Source organism: Panthera tigris, chromosome A1 (assembly GCF_018350195.1).
Source record: "Panthera tigris isolate Pti1 chromosome A1, P.tigris_Pti1_mat1.1, whole genome shotgun sequence".
In the NCBI taxonomy this organism is placed as follows: domain Eukaryota; kingdom Metazoa; phylum Chordata; class Mammalia; order Carnivora; family Felidae; genus Panthera; species Panthera tigris.
In genome coordinates this window covers 76,229,990-76,251,119 of record NC_056660.1, presented here as the reverse complement: position 1 = coordinate 76,251,119, position 21,130 = coordinate 76,229,990, and the positions used below count along the sequence as shown (strand labels likewise).

Below are 21,130 nucleotides of genomic sequence, written 5' to 3'. Positions count from 1 at the left end.
GCTGTACTGGGGAAACAGTCAAGAGAAGCAGATGGAAACCGTGAGAAGTTTGGCGGCGGGTGGGGAAGGGAGGGGTCGGAGCTGCTTGCGTCCTCTTAGGAGGGCAGAGACGGTACCCACATCACTGGACGGATGTGAGCAGTGAGTTAAGATAAGAAACGTGCCTGAATCTGGCACAAAGACACACACAAGAGAGGCATGCTGTCGTTTATTAGCGTAGCATCGGAGAGCGTGAATTTCAGTTACCAACTCTTTACTGTTCCTGTTCCACAAAATGCCTGTGATACCCTAACAGACATTTGCTGGTACTCGGTCTCTGAATGAACCAGTTAGAATTAAGCACCCTAGGGGCCCTTGGGTGGCACAGTCGGTTTAAGCATCCAACTCTTGATCTCAGCTCAGGTCATGATCTCATGGTTTGTGAGTTTGAGCCCCAAATGGGGATCATCGCGCAGAGCCTGCTTGGGATTCTGTCTCTCCTTCTGTCTGCCCCTGCCCTGCTTGTTCTCTTTCTCCCCCCCACCCCCCGCCCACCCTCTCTCTCTGTCTCGAAATAAATAAATTAATGTTTAAAAAAAAAAAAAAAAAGCGCCTTTGGTGAACATCAGTAGGGCATCAGTGGCCAGTGGCAGGGCGCCTGGGCAGGGTTTCCAGTCCATTCTGCAGCAAGCACCATGTCTAACCAAGGATGGAAATGTCCTGGGCAAAACCAGAATGACCGAGAAGAGACCCTAAACTGCAAATGGGAAAGACAGATGAGGAACGGAGGCCAGTAACCCAAAGAAAAGGAAATCACCAGGCGCCTTCAATGGTAATAATAACCAGAATCTGTTATTTAGTAGCTACTCTACGTCAGGAGCTGTACCAGGTGCTTGTACACATGTTCTCAAACCTTCACCACCACCCTGTAAGTCAGGGTTTAGAATCGCAGTTGTGCACCAGCGGGGACTGAGGGTCAGAGAGAACAGGACCCTGCCTGCCCACGAATCCTTCTCACTCTGCCCCTTGCCTCCCTTCTGAGAGCTGAACTGCTGTCAAAGAAAGGAAAACAGGCCTGTTTCTCTCTGGGTCTGAGGCATGGGACCGGGAACAATGGGTGGAAACGACAGGAAGACAGATTTCAGATCGACAGCAGGAAGAACTCTGTTACACTGGGGTTGTTTCACTAGCGGAAGGCGTTGCCTGCTTCTGGAGACTAATTTCCCATCGCTGCAGAGATGTGAGCATGGTTGGGAAGGGGGAATTCGGAGAGGAGAATCGAGTAGCCAAAGTACATCTGCATCAAGTGAGTTTGAGATTTCTTTCCACCCTCCTAAAATCTGTTCAGTCTGTGAAACAACCATTTCCCAAATTCGGAGCAGAGAAGGATGGCTTTGCTTTCCCCTTCACGGTCTCCTCTAATGGCTGATCAAAAAAGCTGTGTCGTATTCAAGTGCCCTAGAGAAGAGCTTCCCACAGCCACCTCCAGCCCGGCCCACGAGCTGACGGTGTGGAGGTCGGGAGATTGAAACGAGCACTGAGCACTGAAACCAATCCTGGCATCTTCTCCTGTGTTGGGGACCCCAGCTGGGAATCGAGCCCTCCCCACTCAAGAGTAGGACCCCGTTCCAGATGCCTTACTCCTTATGGCCATGCATTGGGCGGGGGGCGGGGGGGGGGGGGAAGGGTAGTCATTCGATATCTCGCAAAGCCTTAGCAGAATAATATGAAACACAAAATATAAAATAATACAACTTTCTTGCAAACAAAGCTTTAAAAGGAAAGCCAGCAAATGTGTTTTAGACATCTCACAAAGTTCACATTGTATTGCAAAATTATTTTTAATGAAGCAGTTATTGTGCTACAAGAATGCTATAAAACATCTGAAACCCGAAATTTCCTATTTTTATCACCTCCTGTAAATTTTTTCAAAAAAGCCAAAATGATTTGTTTCAAAATGTGTACAGGAATAATTGGATTGAGAGTTTTCATGCCAACTTTCCATTTGGAATGAAATCTAGAGACTGTTACTTCATAAACCACTGAAAGTATGAGCACAAAATGAAAAGGGTAAAATATTATGGAATCTCAGTGTAATCAAACGTAACACACCCTGGAAGGACCCACTGATTTACCGTCTCCCAGTGTGTGGCTCAACACAGAGAACTCTTTTATATAACAAAGTGTTCACCAAAAAAATTGGTTTTACCTGAATGCCCTAAATACTTCTGGAAGGGGAAATGCCACATACGTGAATTTCTGTATGTGGACACAACGCAAAATGTCAGTCGTATACCATATTAAGCACAATGTTATTCTGGATCGTTCACAAAGATGATATACCGGCTCCCTTAGTTTCCTCTTTGCGACGCGAATCTTAGTTATTCTTTGTTTCAAACTTTGACAAAAATCTAATCCTGGGGTGCTAAGCAGAGGTGCTGGAGCACAGCTACGAAGTCTGAGGAGTTTATTTCAGACGGTGATTTGTTCTAACAGTCCTGCTAAACGACCAGAAACTGACCATCCGGCCAAAGGGGCAAGCATACGGGAAGATGTTACTTATCCCGTGATTTCAGATTTCGTTTCCAATTCACGCCTTCCTTAAAGCCATTCTTGAAAACTGGTCCCTGAAGGAACAGAAAAACCCTCCTCGATGGCAAATCAGGGTTCTGTTTTCGGTGAACGATCCACGGAGAACATTGATCTCTGTCAGTGTATCCAGCTCATGCTCCTCATGAACAGCTTCCAGAATTAAGGAGAGCAATTCTGTCTACCAGCTGGCTCCATGAGCAAAAAGCGTCTACAGCTCAAAGACATAAAACTGACCTGCCCCCCCCTGGTCCGGACTTACAGTCTTTCCAAAGATATCATTGATCTCCTCATCCATTCCGAATGGACGAAATCTTAGAAGGACCGGTAATCAGAATCGAAAGGGCTAGAGTCTCATTTCATACGTTTACTTAAGTTGTTTGTAGAGAACAGAGGAGCTGGAATCATTTTTTCCAGAGAACCAACATCCCTGGGAACCAACCCAACGTTTACTTTTACTATGTGACAATGGAGCACATTTTCAGAAATACGGTAGGGGATGTTGCATCATCGAAGCAACACGGGTCTTATTTGGGCCTTGCAGATGTCAGTGGTTAAATCTCCCTAGCTTTCGCTGGTTGATCTGGAATTAGATCTCCTAACCATCTAACCACTCGGCTTTATGCTAACAGATAAAATCACAGTTGGGGGTAAAAAAAAAAAAGCATAAAAAAATTACTATAACTAGAGTGAGTTTGAGCTCTTTTTAATCGTTGTTTTAATTCCATGGATTGCCTGCATGTGCGAAGTAAGTTTGGGTTTCGGCGTTAGAATTGTTTTTTTCTCCATCTTTCATCGGCCCCACCAGAATAATACGCTGCATACTGAAATACGGTCAAGGCCACAAACTATGAGTTCTCCCAGCTTCTGCTGCTGTCAAATTTTTAAACTGATCATTTTTGAAACACTTAACCCACCGTGAAAAGACTAGCTTAAATAAATCTTATTGTGGGGGCACCTGGGTAGCTCAGTCTCTTAAGCGTCCAACTTCAGCTCAAGTGATGATCTCACAGTTTGTGGGTTTGAGCCCCGCGTCGGGCTCTGTGCTGACAGCTCAGAGCCTGGAGCCTGCTTGGGATTCTGTGTCTCCCTCTCTCTCTGCTCCTCCCTCATTCATGCTCTGCCTCTCTCTATCTCTCAAAAATAAATAAAAGTTAAAAAAAATAAAAAGAAATCTTATCGTCTTTGTTTTCCATAAAGCAATTAATGAAATTGGTGCCCATCGGTGAGGGGGACCATGCAAACCCATAGAAATTGAGGCCAGCCAGATTCCAACTCATCGGTGTAGGATCCGGCTTAGACTCCTGAAGGATAAGATTGAATTGTGTGCTAAATTAAGCGTCAGTATGGAACCAGCTTCTTTCAGACCTAATAGCACTCATAGCCAGCGTCGCCTAAAAGATCTTGGTAAGATCCACTGCAACCTACTTGAGGCATCTGGCTTCATGTCCCGCAGTCACAAAAGCTCATGCTTGGGTGTGGCCACACGCCCCTGCAATGGAAGACCCACTGCGTGCTGGGGCGCAAGAGTGCTGGCCAGATTGAGGGCTGGAATCTGCCCCCTCGCTCACCGGCTAAGTGACTCTAACGAGCAAGTCCCTTAACTTCTCTGTGTCTCAGTTTATCCGAGCCACGAGTAGTATAAGAGCGCCCACCTCACCATGCTGTTGGGAGGGCTGAGGAGTTCACAGGGAGCTAAAATAAGAAACGAAGTTCTTTCTTTCAGCTCCTGAGCCACACCAATGGCATTTGGGGGAGAGAAATTTTCTTAAGGACTCATGAAATACCAACTTTCCGAAGCTGTGCCCAGGGGGAGCTGGAGGTAAAGCTATTCACACTCTTGTTCTGCCTCCTAGAAGGTGCCCCCACGCTCAGCCCCGACTTGTCATTCTGTCTTTTAGGGTCCCGTGGTGTGAGCATTTACCCAGCTCCTTATGGTACCATTTTCCCATCACTTTCCAGGGGCTCGAGTCAGTCTGTCTGTCAGAGGTTTAACCATGCAAAGGAGAAGAAGCTGATAGTTAATTGACTTTAAGGACATCTGCCCATCAATATGAACATTTGATTTTAGTCCCAGGTGATTCTATCATTTTGTGCTGAGTGGCACGGGGTAAAATTTTCGGGCATAGCAGGGTCTTCCTAGCCTTTTTTAGATCGTGTGGCTCACCCTGTCTTTCTTAAGACTTTTGTCAGCCTCAGATATACAGACATAAAGTCTAGTGTTACCCAGTTTTTTCAGTAAAGCATGGTAAGTCCACTCAAAGGGCAATCAATATGACCAAGGTCAATCCTACAGGATCTATTTCATTTAACAATGCAATTCAGATATAAATATTCACATTAAACCTTTTTACTTTTCATCGATCATACTTTTATACATTTTTAATTTACTTATTTTTTTTTTAATTTTACTTAAATCCAAGTTAGTTAACATACAGTGTAATATTGGTTTCAGGAGTAGAATTTAGCGATTGGTCACTTACAGATGAACACCCAGTGCTCATCCCAACAAGTGCCCTCCCTGATGCCCATCCCCCACCCACCTCCCCTCCAGCAACCCTCAGTCTGTTCTCGGGGCGCTTGGGTGGCTCAGTAGGTGAAACATCCCGCTTCGGCTTCGGATCAGGTCATGATCTCAGCGTTCATGAATTGGGGGGCGGCAGGGCTCTGTGCTGGCAGCTCAGAGCCCGGAAGCTGCTCCAGATTCTGTGTCTCCCTCTGTCCCTCCCCGCTCACACTTTCTTTCTCTCCCTCAAAAATAAATGAAAACATTTTTTAAAAATTTTTAAAAAGAGTCTCTATACTTTATGTATAATAAGAGAAAAATACCTAAGGCTTTATGGTACATGTTACGAAGTCTGATTTATAGAGTTGTAAGTTTTCGCGTGTGTATTGAAATCCCATAAGGAAGGACAGACATCTCACTATTCGCGATGGGGCTGTCTGTTGTGGTTTAAATGACAGATGAACCTCCGCTGGGGGATGCATGCTTGTTTCTGCTTCGGGGTCTCTGCCCTCTGCACCCGCAGCGCAGGTAAGCCGGCTGCAGCGAGTGATTTCCCGGACCCGCCGCTAGGGGGAGGCGGAGCCGATCAGTGACGAGGGACTGCGGGAGGCAGAAGGCAGGGAGGGAGAAGGGGGCCTTGCAGGAAAGGTGAGGGAGAAATAACGCAGGAACAAAAGGGGAAAGAGGAGCCTGGAGGAAAAGACGCGCTCTGGCTGGACATAGGGGGTATTTAGGGAATCAGTCACCAATGTCTGCAGACTAGTGACTAGGGGCCCTGATAAACCAGCAAAGGTAGGCACCTGCCCAGGCAGGATTGCCAGAAGCTTCCCTTTTTGAGGGAAGGGGAAATTCTGCTCCCTTCTGCGTAGGCGCTCACCAGCCCTGAGTGCAGGGAAATGAAGGCACGGTTCCTGGTGAGAACTGGGGTCATCCAGGCATCATGAGCCATGACATGGGGCCCACTGATAACATGCTTGGTTGCATTCTGGTTCCATTTAGTTTTCACGCTCCTAGCATAACCCCAGTGATGCAGATTAGAGAGGGGTGCTGGGCTAGGAGGGGCCAATGCTAAATACAGGGTGACAAAACCACTCCCTGGTGACAACAGGGGTCAGTAGAAACGAGCATGGCATCTCCCTGTTTGAAAAAGAATCTCTCCTCCCAAAAGCCACGTCCCATTCAGCATTTCCCAAAAAGAATGGCCAAAGTCACCACTGAAATGGATTGTTAATTGTCTGGGTTCAGTCACTGATAAGAATAAACCTGCTGAGGCAGCTGGCTTTTGTTGCTTCGGCTCATAAGCAATATTGTTCCGGCACCAGGGATCCCGGGAGGGTGAGGGAAGGAAGAGAAGAGGGGGAAGGGGGGACACAGGACACACAGCCTCACCCTCCAGGAAAAGCCTACCACAGGAATGCTGGAACCCAAGGAACCAGAAGAACCCCCATCGGATCCTCACTAGGGGCTGGGGGCTCGTCCTCACAGCATTCTTTCGTGCCAAGCCAGAGTCTGAACCACACACAGAGGACAATGGGAAGCCGGTGGTGGTATTCAGTGGGGCGGTGGATATTACTTACTACACACCAGCCATGTCAGCACTCCATTATACTCTGCTAATCCTTGCCACAGCAATGATCACTCGCTAATATTTATTTTTACCTATTCGCTTCTCCATTTCTTCATGGTTACTGCCTGTCTCTCCCCCACTAAAATGTCAAGTTCCATGGGAGCGGGGACTTTGTCTGTTTTGGTCACCACGCTACGTCTAGAAAATAATCTAGGCAGGGGCACTGCAAGTGCTCAGTAAGTGTTCCCGCAAGAATAAAGATCTGTACTTGAGAAAAGCATCCTCGGCAGCAGTGACGATGATGGACCGTGTTCTGGAGGTGGGAGGAGAGACAAAAATGGGATACTGAGACAAAAAGTAGGAAACCCACAGGAAGGTGGCCCATGTGCACTCCCAGACGGGCTGTCATAACAGAGCAGGGAGACGGGAGGACAGAAGCCCGAGTCTGTAGCATGCAGGGCTGGGCAGGCAGTTAAGGCACAGTATGGATGTAGGGCTTGGGACCAAGAGGAGTTCAGGAAGAGAGGCTGGTGGCCCCGGTGTAGACTCTAAAATCGAACTGGAGAGCTGGATCATCCACCTGCCGACTGGAAATGAAGACCCAGCCGTGGTGGGCAGTGAAGCCCGGACACTGGCTGGCTCTCTGGAGGAGCACGATGGTCACTGGTGTTGACTGGTGATGAACTGGGGTGGATGCGAGGAGGGCAGCATGCACTGGCAGGTGTAACACTCAGGTTTTGGAAAGACTCAGGAGAACAATGTAACCAGTGGCTTTTGCTGAGTCACTGACCTGCTAGAGAACACCCCTGTGAGGCCCCGGGGGCTGTGAATCACCACAGGAAGCAAGGCGTGAAAGTTAGAGAGCCTTGAGGGCAGAATCTGAAGAGATCCTTGTCTCCTATAGCCGGAGCAGGACCTGATTATGAGGACAGCAATGCTCCAAATAATCTGAATGCTCAGTCCTGGAGGATCTGCTAATCAGTGCCATGGGCCTTGCTGGGATGAGTGGGACCCTACGATTTGAATGGAGACATCAGAGTTAATGCTGATGGCTAAACCTGGAAACCCTATGCAGAGCCGTGCGGGAGGCGGGGTGGGGGTGGGGGGGGGTGGGATCCAGATGGCCCCGTCCTCCCCGTCCTCCCTGTTGAGGCTGCACTCATCCCTTGTTGGAACATGAGGCAGAGAGGTCTCCACACTGCAAGACAACACAGGATCTACCCACACTCCCCCCTCCCACGGGACCGATACCTGGAGTTGGGGGCAGACAACACAGGGTAGGACACACTGGGGGAGGAGAGGGACTAAGCCCCAAGGGTCTGCAGGTCCAGCCCACGTGGACCAGCCAAGCTGGAGACTGTTTATGGGGCTGGATCTTGAGGGTGACGGATCAAAAGGGGCGGGAGAAGAGGTTGGATGGGGAGAGTTGGTTTATACAGGAGCTATGTACTGCAACATGTGGCTGGCCACCCTGGCAAGGACCCCAGGAAATGGCTGCGTCATGCTGATGGGATGACTCCTAGAGCTTTGGAGAAAATTATGGTCCACACTAAGTAAGGCTGAAATGCCAGAACTGTTGGCACTGGAGGTGGAAGAAGTGATGAAATATATCTCAATCCCTGAGCCAGTCTTCTGACCCAGAACCCGCTAATTAATGGGAGGTCAGGTCCTCAGGAGTCCCCATGGCAAGTAAATACAGTAATGATTCCCATCATCCTTTGCCAAGGAGCTCTACAGAAAGCATGTACCGGAAAAGTGGGATATTCAAGAACAGAAGCGCCTGGGCACTTTACATGCTTTTATTCATTTATTTTTAAAGTTTATTTATTTATTTTGAGAGAGAGAGAGAGAGAGAGAGAGAGAATCCCAAGCAGGCACTGCACCGCCAGTGCAGAACCCGTTGCGGAGCTCGAACTCACGAACCTCGAGATCATGACCTGAGCCAAAACCAAAAACCAGACGCCTAACTGAGCCACCCAGGTGCCCCACGCCTGGGCACTTTAATCTCATCATGCCCTAAATCCGTCAGGCAAGAAGACTGAGGATGTGCGATCATCCTGGCACAGGGATTGAGCCTTGCCCCTGATCATAAAGAGGCAGTGCCCTGCTTTGACACAGGGGGGCGCTACGAAGAATAAATTTGGTGCCCGCGTAATCCACTGGGTGGCTCTCAGTGCTCTCATGACCAATACTAAAAGTATTAAAGGTAAGTATACTAAACCACAGCCTAAGAAGGGGGCCGTGAGCAAGGGCATGACCCTCTCGGAAATGCAGGTCACTTCACCAGGCAAGCTACCTGTCCCGGCAGAGGTGCGGGTTGACGGGGAGCCCCGCCGGAACCGGTAACAGAGGAGGAGACAATGACTGGCACTCGCGATTTCGAGATCTGCTGCAGAGTCTGTGTTTGATCCCGCTGCGGACTGAAAGTCTGTGTCCCCCAAATTCACACGTTGAAACCTACCCTTCAGTGTGATGGTGTTAGGACGTGAGGCCTTTGAGGGGTGATTGGGTCGTGAGGGTGGCACCCTGCTGAATAGGATTAGTGCCTTCTAAGAGAGACCTCACCGAGCTCCCTCGCCCCTCCCACCACGGGGGCACAGCGAGAAGACAGCCACGTCCCTGAACCAGACATCTGCTGGAGCCTTAGTCTCAGACTCCCAGCCTCCAGAACTGTGAGAAATAGAATTCTGCTGTGCATTAGGCCCCCAGTCTATGGGATCGGGCTGTAGCAGTCTGAATGGACAAAGACACGTCCTACCAACCTCCCTCTTACGACTTCTAAGAAAAGGGGCCAGGCAAAGTCTTGAGGAGGCTGTGCCCAGAACTAGTCCCTGAAGGTAATGCATACACTAGCAGGAGGAGTGGACTGTCATGGGCGCTGTGAGCCATATAGTCACCCTACTTCCGCTGAAGACGGCGTCGCCCAAGTGCATGTTTCCCCGGACCCCCGCCCCCAGAACAGCCCTGACTCCATGACGTCCAGGAGTGCAGAGAAATAATCAAGACCCACGTCCCTGCCCCAAGGTGAGACAACTCCAGCAAGCCATCCAAGGACAGAGCTCCCCATAAGATCAGAGACTAAGAAGGGGTGGCTAGAAAGAAAAGAGAAATAAACAAGTAGTATCCCAGAAACAAGAGAAGTTGCTACAAGGAGTGTGTGCAAGTCTCTGGGATTTTACTTAACATAATCTAGTGAGAGGGGCAGAAAGGGAGAGTGGAGACAGGTAAACAGGAATTACAGGATTTATATTTCCTCTGCATTATAGATTCTTGAAATATGCTACCACAAAAAGTTAAAAAACAGAAAGGGAGTGAATATGAGTAAATATCAATACCATTTAGGTGGCAAATACATAAAAGCAGGAAACCAAGACTTACCTTTCCCTCCTCGCTCTGTGGCACTGTGCTAGGCACCGGGAATACAGCAGTGAGCAAAACAGGTGAAAATTCTTGTCCCTTATGGACATTAGATTCTAGCGGGGGGAGACAGACAACCAACAAGATAATTAGGACTGGGAAAGTGTTTTTGTGCACCTGTGTGTTCACCCTGCCTTTCCTTCCCTCCCATAAGGGTACAGGATGTAGCCTTGGGGACACATAACTGGCTCAGGGATAAAGGCAGTACAATAAAAATAGGCAATGAAAGTACCGGGACCACAGACTGCATATACAACTTCTTCCTGGACCGTGCTGTGAGGCACCCTCCAACCCAACCGTAAAGGAGAAATATAGTGTCCTCCTTCTCCAGGCTAGCAGGAGTTATTGCATGGAAAGAACCATCTATAGGTAGCCCAGAGTCACCGTGCATTCCCCTGGGTTGATTTTTACTGGGCTCCAAAAGGTGCAAAATGACTCTGGCAGCCCCACAGCCTACAACCTCTCATTCAAGTGGCCCGGGAAGACCAGAGTCTCCTTCTGAAGACGGTAAGCTAAAACTCCCTTAGGCGTCATAGGCTCCAAATGACTCAGGTACCCTAAAGCAACCATTGTCATCAGAGAATACAATGCACTGACTGACTTCGGTAAGTCTTCTCCTTTCCTGAGCTGAGGGGGGAGTCTTGCTCAAGGACTCATCACATGTAACGAATGGCAGGGCTTGACAATGAATTTCAGAGACAGTAACAGAGCAGTGATTTCCAGAGTGGAATATTTGTGGGAGTATTTTCTGATTTCTACAACTATTAAAGGGGAACTGCTGGCATTTAGTAGGCAGGAGGCAGGGATGCCAGATACCCAGTTTGCAAACGGAAGATAGGTCTGAGTCCTGCACAATTTCCAAACATCTCATCCAGAATTCAGCCCGAAGTCATGCTCTACGAGATGGGCTGCAAAAAGGAGATTTGTTTTTCTGTGATACTGTTACCACCCCTGACCCATATATAAAGAAATTATTTTGTCCCTATACTTACAAGTAATAAAGCTGAGCTTACTTGTAAGACTACCACACTTCTTCATTTTTTCACTTTAAGAGTGTCAGTCTCTAACGTGCCTTGACATGTTATCAACGTATCCATTTCAATTAAGGGTATTTCCCTCATCGTCTTATTTTATACCCTTTTGGGAAAAAAGACCACAGACTACGACACCCCTCCAAGACTTCTCCCCCACCCACCCGTCATCAGAAAAAGGAGGGGTTTCACACAAACGGGAAAGATGGGACATCCTGACCCTAGCAGATAGGAGAAAATGCAGCTGTAGTCAAAAGTTAGTACACGCTTAAGGCGGGGGGAGGGGGGGGAAAGGCATTTTATAGAGTATTAGAAATACACATTTTTGAAAGGTTACAGTGTCTGTTCAGGAAAACATTTAGGTTCTACAAACAAATCACAACAGTGCTTATCTAGGGAAGCAAAACACAAGGATCTCATTGTTAGTTTTTTAACTTAAAATATGTGGTATGAAGGTCGCTTGACTATGAAAGGGCTGTTTTTTTTTTTAATGTTTATTTTTGACAGAAAGAGAGAGAGACAGAACATGAGCGGGGGAGGGGCAGAGAGAGAGGGAGACACAGAATGGGAAGCAGGCACCAGGCTCCGAGCTGTCAGCACAGAGCCCTACGTGGGGCTTGAACCTCGAGATCATGACCTGAGCCGAAGTCTGATGCTCCACCGACTGAGCCATCCAGGCGCCCCAGGGCTGATTTTTTTTTTTTTTTAATCAACATTGGAATAGCTCTTGTTTGCCTAAAACTAGTTTCCAATCTGACTTTGGTTTTTAATCAGTGTCCCCTCGGATCTCTGCTCTTTCCCATTCCTGAACTTTCTGTTCAGAATGACTTCTGATCTTACATCTCTGAAATCCAAAGGCTTCCCTGAGAGCAGATGCAAGCATCTTACTAGGTCACTGTAAGACTGTTAGTATCCATGCTGAGTAAGGCATGACCTCAAAATTTGGTGGCTTGGAACACTAATATTTATTATCTCACTGCATGCCCGCGTCGGGTCCACGCCTGTGTGGCCGCATCACGTGATGGAAAGATTAGAACAAGAAGTGGCTGGCATCAAGGGCCATTAAGTCTCCTCCCAACCACGGAAGACTTGTAAGAAGACATCTGTGCTAAACCCCTTCCGTATTCTCAAGGAGCTTATCTTTCAGAACAAGAGAAGATTTGTCTTTTTGGTTTCTGCCCCACTTCTGAAGAAGCAGAAACCAGCATCTATTCAAGGCTATAGATCTTAGGAAGTAGAAGACGAACCAAAATAAGGGCACTGTGAGGCAAATGGGTACAGTCCATCAGAGGGTTGAGTTAAATAATTCCTTCATTCAAAATATGTATTGAATGCCTTCCATGTGCCAGATCTGTGTTAATTACGGGGAACAGTGCTGGAGGCTACTTAAAATTTTAATAGTAAGATATCCTCATCTGAGTAAAACTAGGTCAGGGAGACGGAAGGACTTAGGCAGAACTTAACTAAAAATTTCAGACACGAGATAGACCAGCATCTTGGCCGAGGTTAATTACGATAGTAGGAGCATTTAATATTTGACACAGATGTGGAAAGCCTTCCCTGGACATCCGGGATGAGGCACAGAGGAACTGTCTTACACTGGGCTGCTGGAAGCAGAACCTGAGGGAGGATCTGGGTTCAAGAGGTGTACGTAGTGATTCTCAGACAAGGGGAGCACGGAAGCGGGACAGAGCAGGAGGAAGGTCAAGCGCGAATGTGGTTTCCTAGAGATGGGCTCTAGTATGGTCCCACCCGGAGGCTTGGAAGTGGAGCTTGCACACAGAGTTCGTCCTACTTTGAGGCAGGGACAGCCATTTATACCCCCGGGCCACTCATTCAGTCACTGGCCACGGTCCACACGGATTTAGCAACATGACTACCACTTTTGACCTTAATGACGGCGGGTCCAGTGGTGGTAGGAGTAGGGAGCAGAGGCCTGGTAAGTGTATTCAAGGGAGAACGGGAAGGGAAAAACCATAGGCAGTGGCCATGGACAACTCTCTTGAGAAGTACAACTGCAAACCGAAGAGAAGTAGAGTTGTGGCTGGGTAGGCACGTGGGCTCCGAGGGTCTGTTTTAAATGAGAAAAATCACATCGTATTTCTATACTGATGGGGATGTCCTGATAGGGTGGGAAAATGATGATGCGGAGAGAAAGGGATTTGAGGGGGCAAAGGGAATAGAAGCCAGGGCACAGCTGGAGGGGGGTGGTCCTGGTGTGGACAGTTCATCTGCAGAAACAGGGGGAAAGATGGACCATGAGGGAGTGAGCAGGTGTGGTGAGGGCGGCATGTGCATTTCCCCTCCTGGCTGCTTTTAGCACGGTCATGAGTGGATGGTGAGGTTGACAAGAGTCTGGGCGAGAGACAAAAGGTCCGAGGAGAGAACAGAGGGGAGACAGCCGCCCAGAGAGTGAGGTACACAGGGAAAATTCGGTCTCATAAATAACTTCCCTAAGGCAAATAGATTTTTAGTTGATTTGAGATTCCCTAGGGATACGGTCTGAAAATAATGACTTCTCATATTCTTTCTGTGTCATAGCATGAGCTTGATTTCTGTTTCGTCCTCATCCTCTGGCCAGAACTTCCAAAACGCAGACCTGTGTTGAGTTTTGTCTCCTAGATATCTCTGGTTCTACTTCGTTCTCTTCATCTCGACTCCCGGCACCTTAGGACAAGCTGGTGTTCCTTGCCTGGACACTACAGTAGCCTCTTAATTAGTCTCCTGACCTCTCATCTGGGCTCCTTCCACTCTATTCTCTCTTCCAAAAGCCAAAAGAGTTTCTCCATACACAGATCTGATCCTCTCACCGTCGCTGTAAACCCTCCAGTGGTTCCCACTGCTTTTTGGCTACAGACCCTGAACAACCTGTCCCCGCCCATGTCTCTGCTTCATCTCGCACCTGCCCCTTCACTCTGAGCATGGGCCACGCAAGCCTCCTCTTGGCTTTGCTGGAGTAACCACATACTCTTCGTTCTGAAACACTCTTATGCCTTGCCACTTTGCTCCATCTATGCCTGTTACCATTTCCTATAAAATATGAAAGAGAAGTAAAGAGAAGAAAGAGAAATATATATATATTAATATACATACTAACATATATTAAATATATATACAAATATATATTTACATATATATATATATATATACACACACACACACACACACACACACAGGAATATTTAGTACATATAAACCCCATAAATAAAAAGACATCTATACCTGGCCATATTGTAGAAAAACTAAAGGACATCAATGACAGAGAGAAAAGAGAGGAACTGGAAGAAAACAGATTGTCCTTAATAAAAGATGCAAAAGCCTAAAGTTAGGGTTTCAATGGTTTCTCAACAGGAACCATGGAGGCCAGAGGACAACAGAATGGTACCGTCACAAAACGACCGTCGCCGTAAAATTGTAGACCAGCGAAAATACCTTTTAAGAACAAGGTTAAAGTAGAAATATTTTTTTTAATTTTTTTTAACGTTTATTTATTTTTCAGACAGAGAGAGACACAGCATGAACGGGGGAGGGGCAGAGAGAGAGGGAAACACAGAATCGGAAGCAGGCTCCAGGCTCTGAGCCATCAGCCCAGAGCCCGACGTGGGGCTCGAACCCGCGGACCGCGAGATCGTGACCTGAGCCGAAGTCGGACGCTTAACCGACTGAGCCACCCAGGCGCCCCTAAAGTAGAAATATTTTCAAGGACTGAGAAGTTGCCACTGATGGTCCACTCCTACAGAAATGCGTAAAGGCAGAAAAAAGCGATCCAGACGGAACATTTGAGAGGAAAGAAGAAATGAAGAGCAAAATGGTAGTAAATAAGCTAATAGAAGAACTGGTACTGTGAGACGACAGTCACAGTGCAGTGGGGAGATGCAGTCTTCTGAGTCCTTGCACTTTCTAGCTGTACAATCAAGTTACTGATTAATTGTAGACCTTGACCATTTCAGCACCTAACGGAACTTCTAAAAGCCCAATCTTTGCATTGCAACTGGACCATTCGCCTCCTTTGTATTTGAGAAATCTCAGCTTAATTGTAAAAGGCACAATTTTGAAACACTAAGAGAAATATGGAAGGTATTTATGACCCTGAGGTAAGCAACGATTTTTTTTTTCTTAAACAAGACACGAGGGGCGTCTGGGTGTCTCAGTCGGTTGAGTGTCTGACTTCAGCTCAGGTCATGATCTCACAGTTCATGGGTTGGAGCCCCACGTAGGGCTGTGTGCTGACAGCTCAGAGCCTGGAGCCTGCTTCGGATTCTGCGTCTCCCTCTCCCTATGCTCCTCCCTCGCTCATGCTCTGTCTCTCTCTCTCCCTCTCAAATATTAACAAATGTAAAAAAAAAAAAAAAACACAACATTTTTAAACAAGACACAAAAAGCATTTATCATAAAATATAAGATTGATAAATCGGACTATATTTAAATCAATGACAACTTGCTCATAAAAAGATGCCACAAAGAATGTAAAAATATAAGACATAAAGTGGCTCAGGGTATATACAATATATATAATATTATGGATACTATTGGATAAAAAGAACTCGCATTATTCAATAAGAAAAGACAAACAACCAAGAAGATGCAAACAGGGAATTTTACAAAAGAACAAACTTAGATGGTCAATAAACATTTGAAAAGATGATTAACCTTGGGGCACGTGCGGTTAAGCATCTGACTCTGGATTTGGGTTCAAGTCATGATCTCAGGGGTGTGAGATCAAGTGCCCACACCTCGGGCTCGGGCTTGTTGCTGAGTGTGGAGCCTGCTTGGGGTTCCTTCCCTTTCTGTCTCTGCCCCTCCTCTGAGCACACTCATTCTCTCTCTCTCTCTCTCTCTCTCTCTCTCTCAATAAATAAACATTTTTTAGAAAGACGATTAACCTTGTTAGCAATATGGGAAATACACATTAGAACCATAGTGAATCAGCATTTCATATCGAACAGCTGGAAAATTAAGAAGCCTGCTGCTGCTAAGGTTGCCAAGAGTATAGAGCAGTGCAAATACTCACAGAATGCTTTGGGCAACATACTTTGTGTAACGACCTTCAAGAAAAATTGGCCATATCCAGTTAGCCTGAGAATGTACAAACTTACTACCCACCACTTAAATCCCTAGATAATCTCTTGTAGTAAGTTGCCTACAACACTATTCACAGCAGCGTGTTTCGTGTTGACAAAAGAGAGAAAGACTGGAAACAACATCAGTGTCCTTCAAGTGTACAAAAGATAAATAGTCTGGATATATCCATGTAATGTCATACTCTACTTTGAACATAATTCAGCTACCCACATCAACACAATAGAAATTCAATAATGTTGAGCAAAAACAAAACCAAACCAAAAGAAAAGGTCCCAAAACAAAAAACAAACCAGTTTAGGATGCATACAATGATATGTCCCATATAACAGACAAACTAGAAAATATATAACGTAGTTTAGGGAGACATACAAAGCTGGGAAAACCATAAAGAAAGAGATGATTAGCCCAAGGCTCAAAAAAGTGGTTATTTCCATGGGGGCAAGGATGTGCGACTCAGGAATTTCTAAGGGGGTTTCTAAGGTGCGGGTGATGTTGTAGTCTAGACATCAATCTCTAAACGCATATTTATATAACTAGCACATACATTTATATATAAACAAATACAGTTGTGTTTTATGCACTCTTACATGCCTGTTATATTTTACATTATAGCTCACATTTTATTTCTTTATTTTTTTACATTATACCTCACATTTTAAAAAGCGATGGAGAAGACTACAGTAACACATGTAGACATGTTTCAGGAAGCTTTGCCTGGAAACAGCAGAGAAATGGTATTGTAGCTACAAGAGTGTTTTTTTAGTATTTTTTTATAGAACGTTTTAAAATTTTTATTTAAATCCAAGTTAGTTAACATATAGCATAATAATGATTTCAGGAGTAGAACCCAGGGATTCACCACTTTCATATAACACCCAGTGCTCATCCCAACAAGTGCCCTCCTTAATGCCCATCACCCATCTGATCCACCCACCCACCTGCTGTCCAGCAGCCCTCAGTTTGTTCTCTGTATTTAAGAGTGTCTTATGGTTTGCCTCCTTCTCTGTTTTTACCATATTTTTCCTTCCCTTCCCCTATGGTCATCCGTTTTGTTTCTTCAGTTCCACAAATGAGTGAAATCATATGATATTCCTCTTTCTCTGGCTGACTTATTTCACTTAGCATAATACCCTCCACTTCATCCACATTGTTGCAAATGGCAAGATTTCATTCTTTTTCATCATCGAGTAGTATCCATATCTTCTTTATCCATTCGTCAGTCAATGGACATTTGGGCTCTTTCCCTAATTTGGCTATTGTTGATAGGGCTGCTATAAACATTGGGGTGCCCATGCCCCTTAGAATCGGCATTTTTATATCTTTTGGATGAATACCCAGCAGTGCAAATCCTGGGTCGTAGGGTAGCTCTATTTTTAATTTTTTGATGACAAATCTCTCCCACCTGCTTACTAGCCTAAAAGGTCCTTTTAAAGGTGGGAAACAAAACAGCCTGTTTGGGTGCCCTTGGGAATGAGGCCATAAAGTAGAAGAAATAGATGATGCAAAGCAGGGGGAGAGACTAACTTCAGAAGCAGCCCCCTGCAGCAGGCAGGAGCAGGCAGATAGTGCAGACGGAAAGGAAGCAGCTTGCCCTTGAGGAAGAGCAGCGATGTCTCACTCCTACAATAGGCTGTAGGGCCAGACGGGTGTGGGACTCGGGAGAAGGAGAGATGAGGGTTTGCCCGTCTGGTTGCTTGGAAGTCAAGGTTGACAGCTAAAAGAGAGGGACGTGGAGAGGAAGAGATCTAAGAATTTCGAGGGGCACCTGGGTGGCACAGTTGGTTGAGCTCTTGATTTCGGCACAGGTCAGGATCTTGCAGTCTGCAGGATGGAGCCCCACATCAGGCTCTGAACTGGCAGTGCTTGGGGTTCTCCCTCTCTTTCTCTCTCTGCCCCTTCTGTGCTTGTGCTCTGTCTCTCTCTCTCTCAAAATAAATAAACACACACGCACAAATTTTGTAATGAATTTCAAGAAGAGTTGAAAAAGTGGGAACCATTTCGGAGAGTATAGTGGAACCATGAGTACAGAGTCGCCCAGATGGGGCTTGTGGTCATGAATTTTCACTGAAACCCTCTCATCTGGTATACAATTTTCCCAGATGACACATATTGTCAGGTGAAGGGGCAGAATTGCTGGAGAGCTGGTCAACCAGGGTCAGAGGGAGTATCAAACTGCCCCCGAAAACCTGCATCCACGTGTCCTCTGAGCACCTCAAGCTCAGGCTGGCCCGGAAGGAGGCTCTTCATTTTTAATGTTTCCCAAAGTCTGCTCATGCATTTTTCTACTCTTGCTTCTTGAGATCCCATTTGCCAGAGCCCCAGGCTTCCCACTGCCCTGCAGGTCATTCTGTGACACTTTCTACACCTAGCATTCTGTCACTCACCAAGGTTTGAGGGTTTCATTTACTTAACATCTGATAGGAAGTTACTGAACATTCACAAAAAAACCAAAACCAAACAAAACAAAAAGTGTTCACTCTCACTAGTCACCAAATATACACAAATCAGTGTAAAAGGAAAAACACAGTTTTTGGCAACCAGTGTGAAAGCATGAAAAAGATAATGTCCAATGTGGTCAGGAGTCAAATGAAACAAACACTTTCATGTGCAGCTGGTGTAAAGACAAAAGCTTTGCGGGGTGACCTGGCAAGCGCGTGGGAAGTCTTTAAAAATGCTTTACCCCTCAACTCGGTAACTCCTAGAAATCGTCACCAAGAAAATGCACAGGGAAATATACAAATTATTTAACGACATTAGCATCACTACGTTTCATTAAATAGGAAAAAAATTATAAATAGCATACATGTCTACACAGTTTAAATAAGGAATCTGTTATACAAATTATGGTCCATTTGTAATTTCTCTGCAGACATTAAGAATTATCATAGAGGGGCACCTGGGTGGCTCAGTCGATTGAGAGTCCAACTTTGGCTCAGGTCATGATCTCACGGTTTGTGAGTTCGAGCCCTGCATCCGGCTCTGTGCTGACAGCTCGGAGCCTGGAGCCTGCTTCGGATTCTGTCTCCCTCTCTCTCTGCCCCTCCCCTGCTCACAGCCCGTCTCTCTCTGTCTCTCAAAAATGAATAAAAATGTTTAAAAATCTTTAAAAAAAAAGAATTATCATATAGGTATGTACTTCCTGACGTAACAATATCCACATATATTTTAGAATAAAGGAAGGAAAGTTGCAAAACAATTTTGTTCTATTTTAGTTAAAAATATATTTATGTATTGTTGAGGTCTATCCCGATGGAGCTTTTCCTCGTAGAGGAAACACCTCGTAGAGTATTTGTGTGGTTTCCTTTACTCACAGGACTGTGTGTTGGATCCAAGCGAAGAACTGCAGGACACCGATCTGCTAAAAAAAACTATGTGAAACACCTAACAGTCACATTGTGTAAATCTCAGGTACTGGCATACCCCAACAATCTGTGCAGTTCTAGGGCATGATCGCTCAGGGGTGAGTATGATCTGAACTCATTCACGTTAAGAGGGTGTCTGAAGTTGAGAACCAGGCACATCCATCTACTCTGACCCTACACGTGGTCCTAAAGTTAAGAAAGTGTAGTCCCGAAGACTACAGGTGGGGAATTTCCGAAGTATGCCCGTATTCAAGTGGAGATCAAAAGAATTGTGGACTGATAGTGACAACTGTGGGCTGAACAAAAATTCTTTTGTAAAGGGCTATTTCGAAGATTTTGATTCTGACTTGGGAGGAACTAAGGTGATTGGCAGCGGAAGGAATCAGATGTAAAATTCATTGACTTTAAATGTATTGACTTTAAATCAAAAACACATATATTTATGTATTACCTAAAAAGATACTTCAGTACTCTCTGCGCAACTTTTAGGTACATCTAAAATTATGTTAAAATAAAACCACTGCAGGGGCGCCTGGGTGGCTCAGTCGGTTGAGCGTCCGACTTCGGCTCAGGTCATGATCTCACAGTTTGTGGGTTCGAGCCCCGCATCGGGCTCTGTGCTGACCGCTTGCTCAGAGCCTGGAGCCTGCTTCAGAGTCTATGTGTCCTCTCTCTGCCCCTCCCCCGCTCACGCTTTGTCTCGATCAATACACGCATATGCAGGGCTACACTCTGAGTCCACGAAAGCAAACTGCAATCTATGATCTGGGTCAGCCTCTGCCGGCTAAAAACTACGGCCGCCCCCCTGTTCTACAGTCATGCTGTTATAGAATGAGGTAAAGTACATATGCCTCACCTTTCAACATGGAAGTGAGAGAAAATAAAACAAAACTTTTATGGCAGGACGCTAGTGCTAGTTGAACAGAAAACAATTGAGAGTAAAACAACAATCCGAGACCACCCACTCTAAATGCCAGGGCAGTTCGGGCCACAGGGGCAGAGGACAAAGGACTGATAAGGTCAAGGTGGATGGGCGTCGCAGAGACGGCAGGAGTGAGCCTGACTTCCACGGCAGGGAAGTTAGAGGAAGAAAGAGCGGAAACGTGGATCTTGTGTTTATTTGTTTATTTTTTTTTAATATGAAATTTATTGTCAAATTGGTTTCCATACAACACCCAGTGCTCATCCCAAAAGGTACCCTCCTCAAAATTTAGAAGAGAAGAAAGAATGCCCTTGGAGAAGAGCTGTGAGGGGTTAAGGGTGGCAACGTTTAGATGCTACATCCCCCGCCCCCAACACGCACACAACACACACTACGCACGCCATAAGCAACACACACACCATACATATCACACACTCACCCCACACAGTACACACACCACATACACACCACACACAACATGCACAACACACGCACAACACACACTACACACAACACTCACACCATACATACACACACTCACCCCACACAATATACACAACACACATACACTACACACAACATACACACCACACACTACACACAATCTACACAACACACACAACACATACAACATACATATACCACACACCACACACACAGTATATACAACACTCA

At 46.1% G+C, this 21,130-nt stretch overlaps 1 long non-coding RNA gene across 2 annotated transcripts in view; it reads right to left on the bottom strand.

Moving 5' to 3' along the window:
* The window catches only part of LOC122237131, a 92,429-nt gene that overhangs the window by 49,901 nt on the left and 21,398 nt on the right, over positions 1-21,130 (bottom strand). For both annotated transcript variants that reach the window (XR_006215329.1, XR_006215330.1), the window contains exon 2: positions 10,020-10,114. This is a non-coding gene — a long non-coding RNA (uncharacterized LOC122237131). The remainder of the gene's footprint in view (positions 1-10,019; positions 10,115-21,130) is intronic.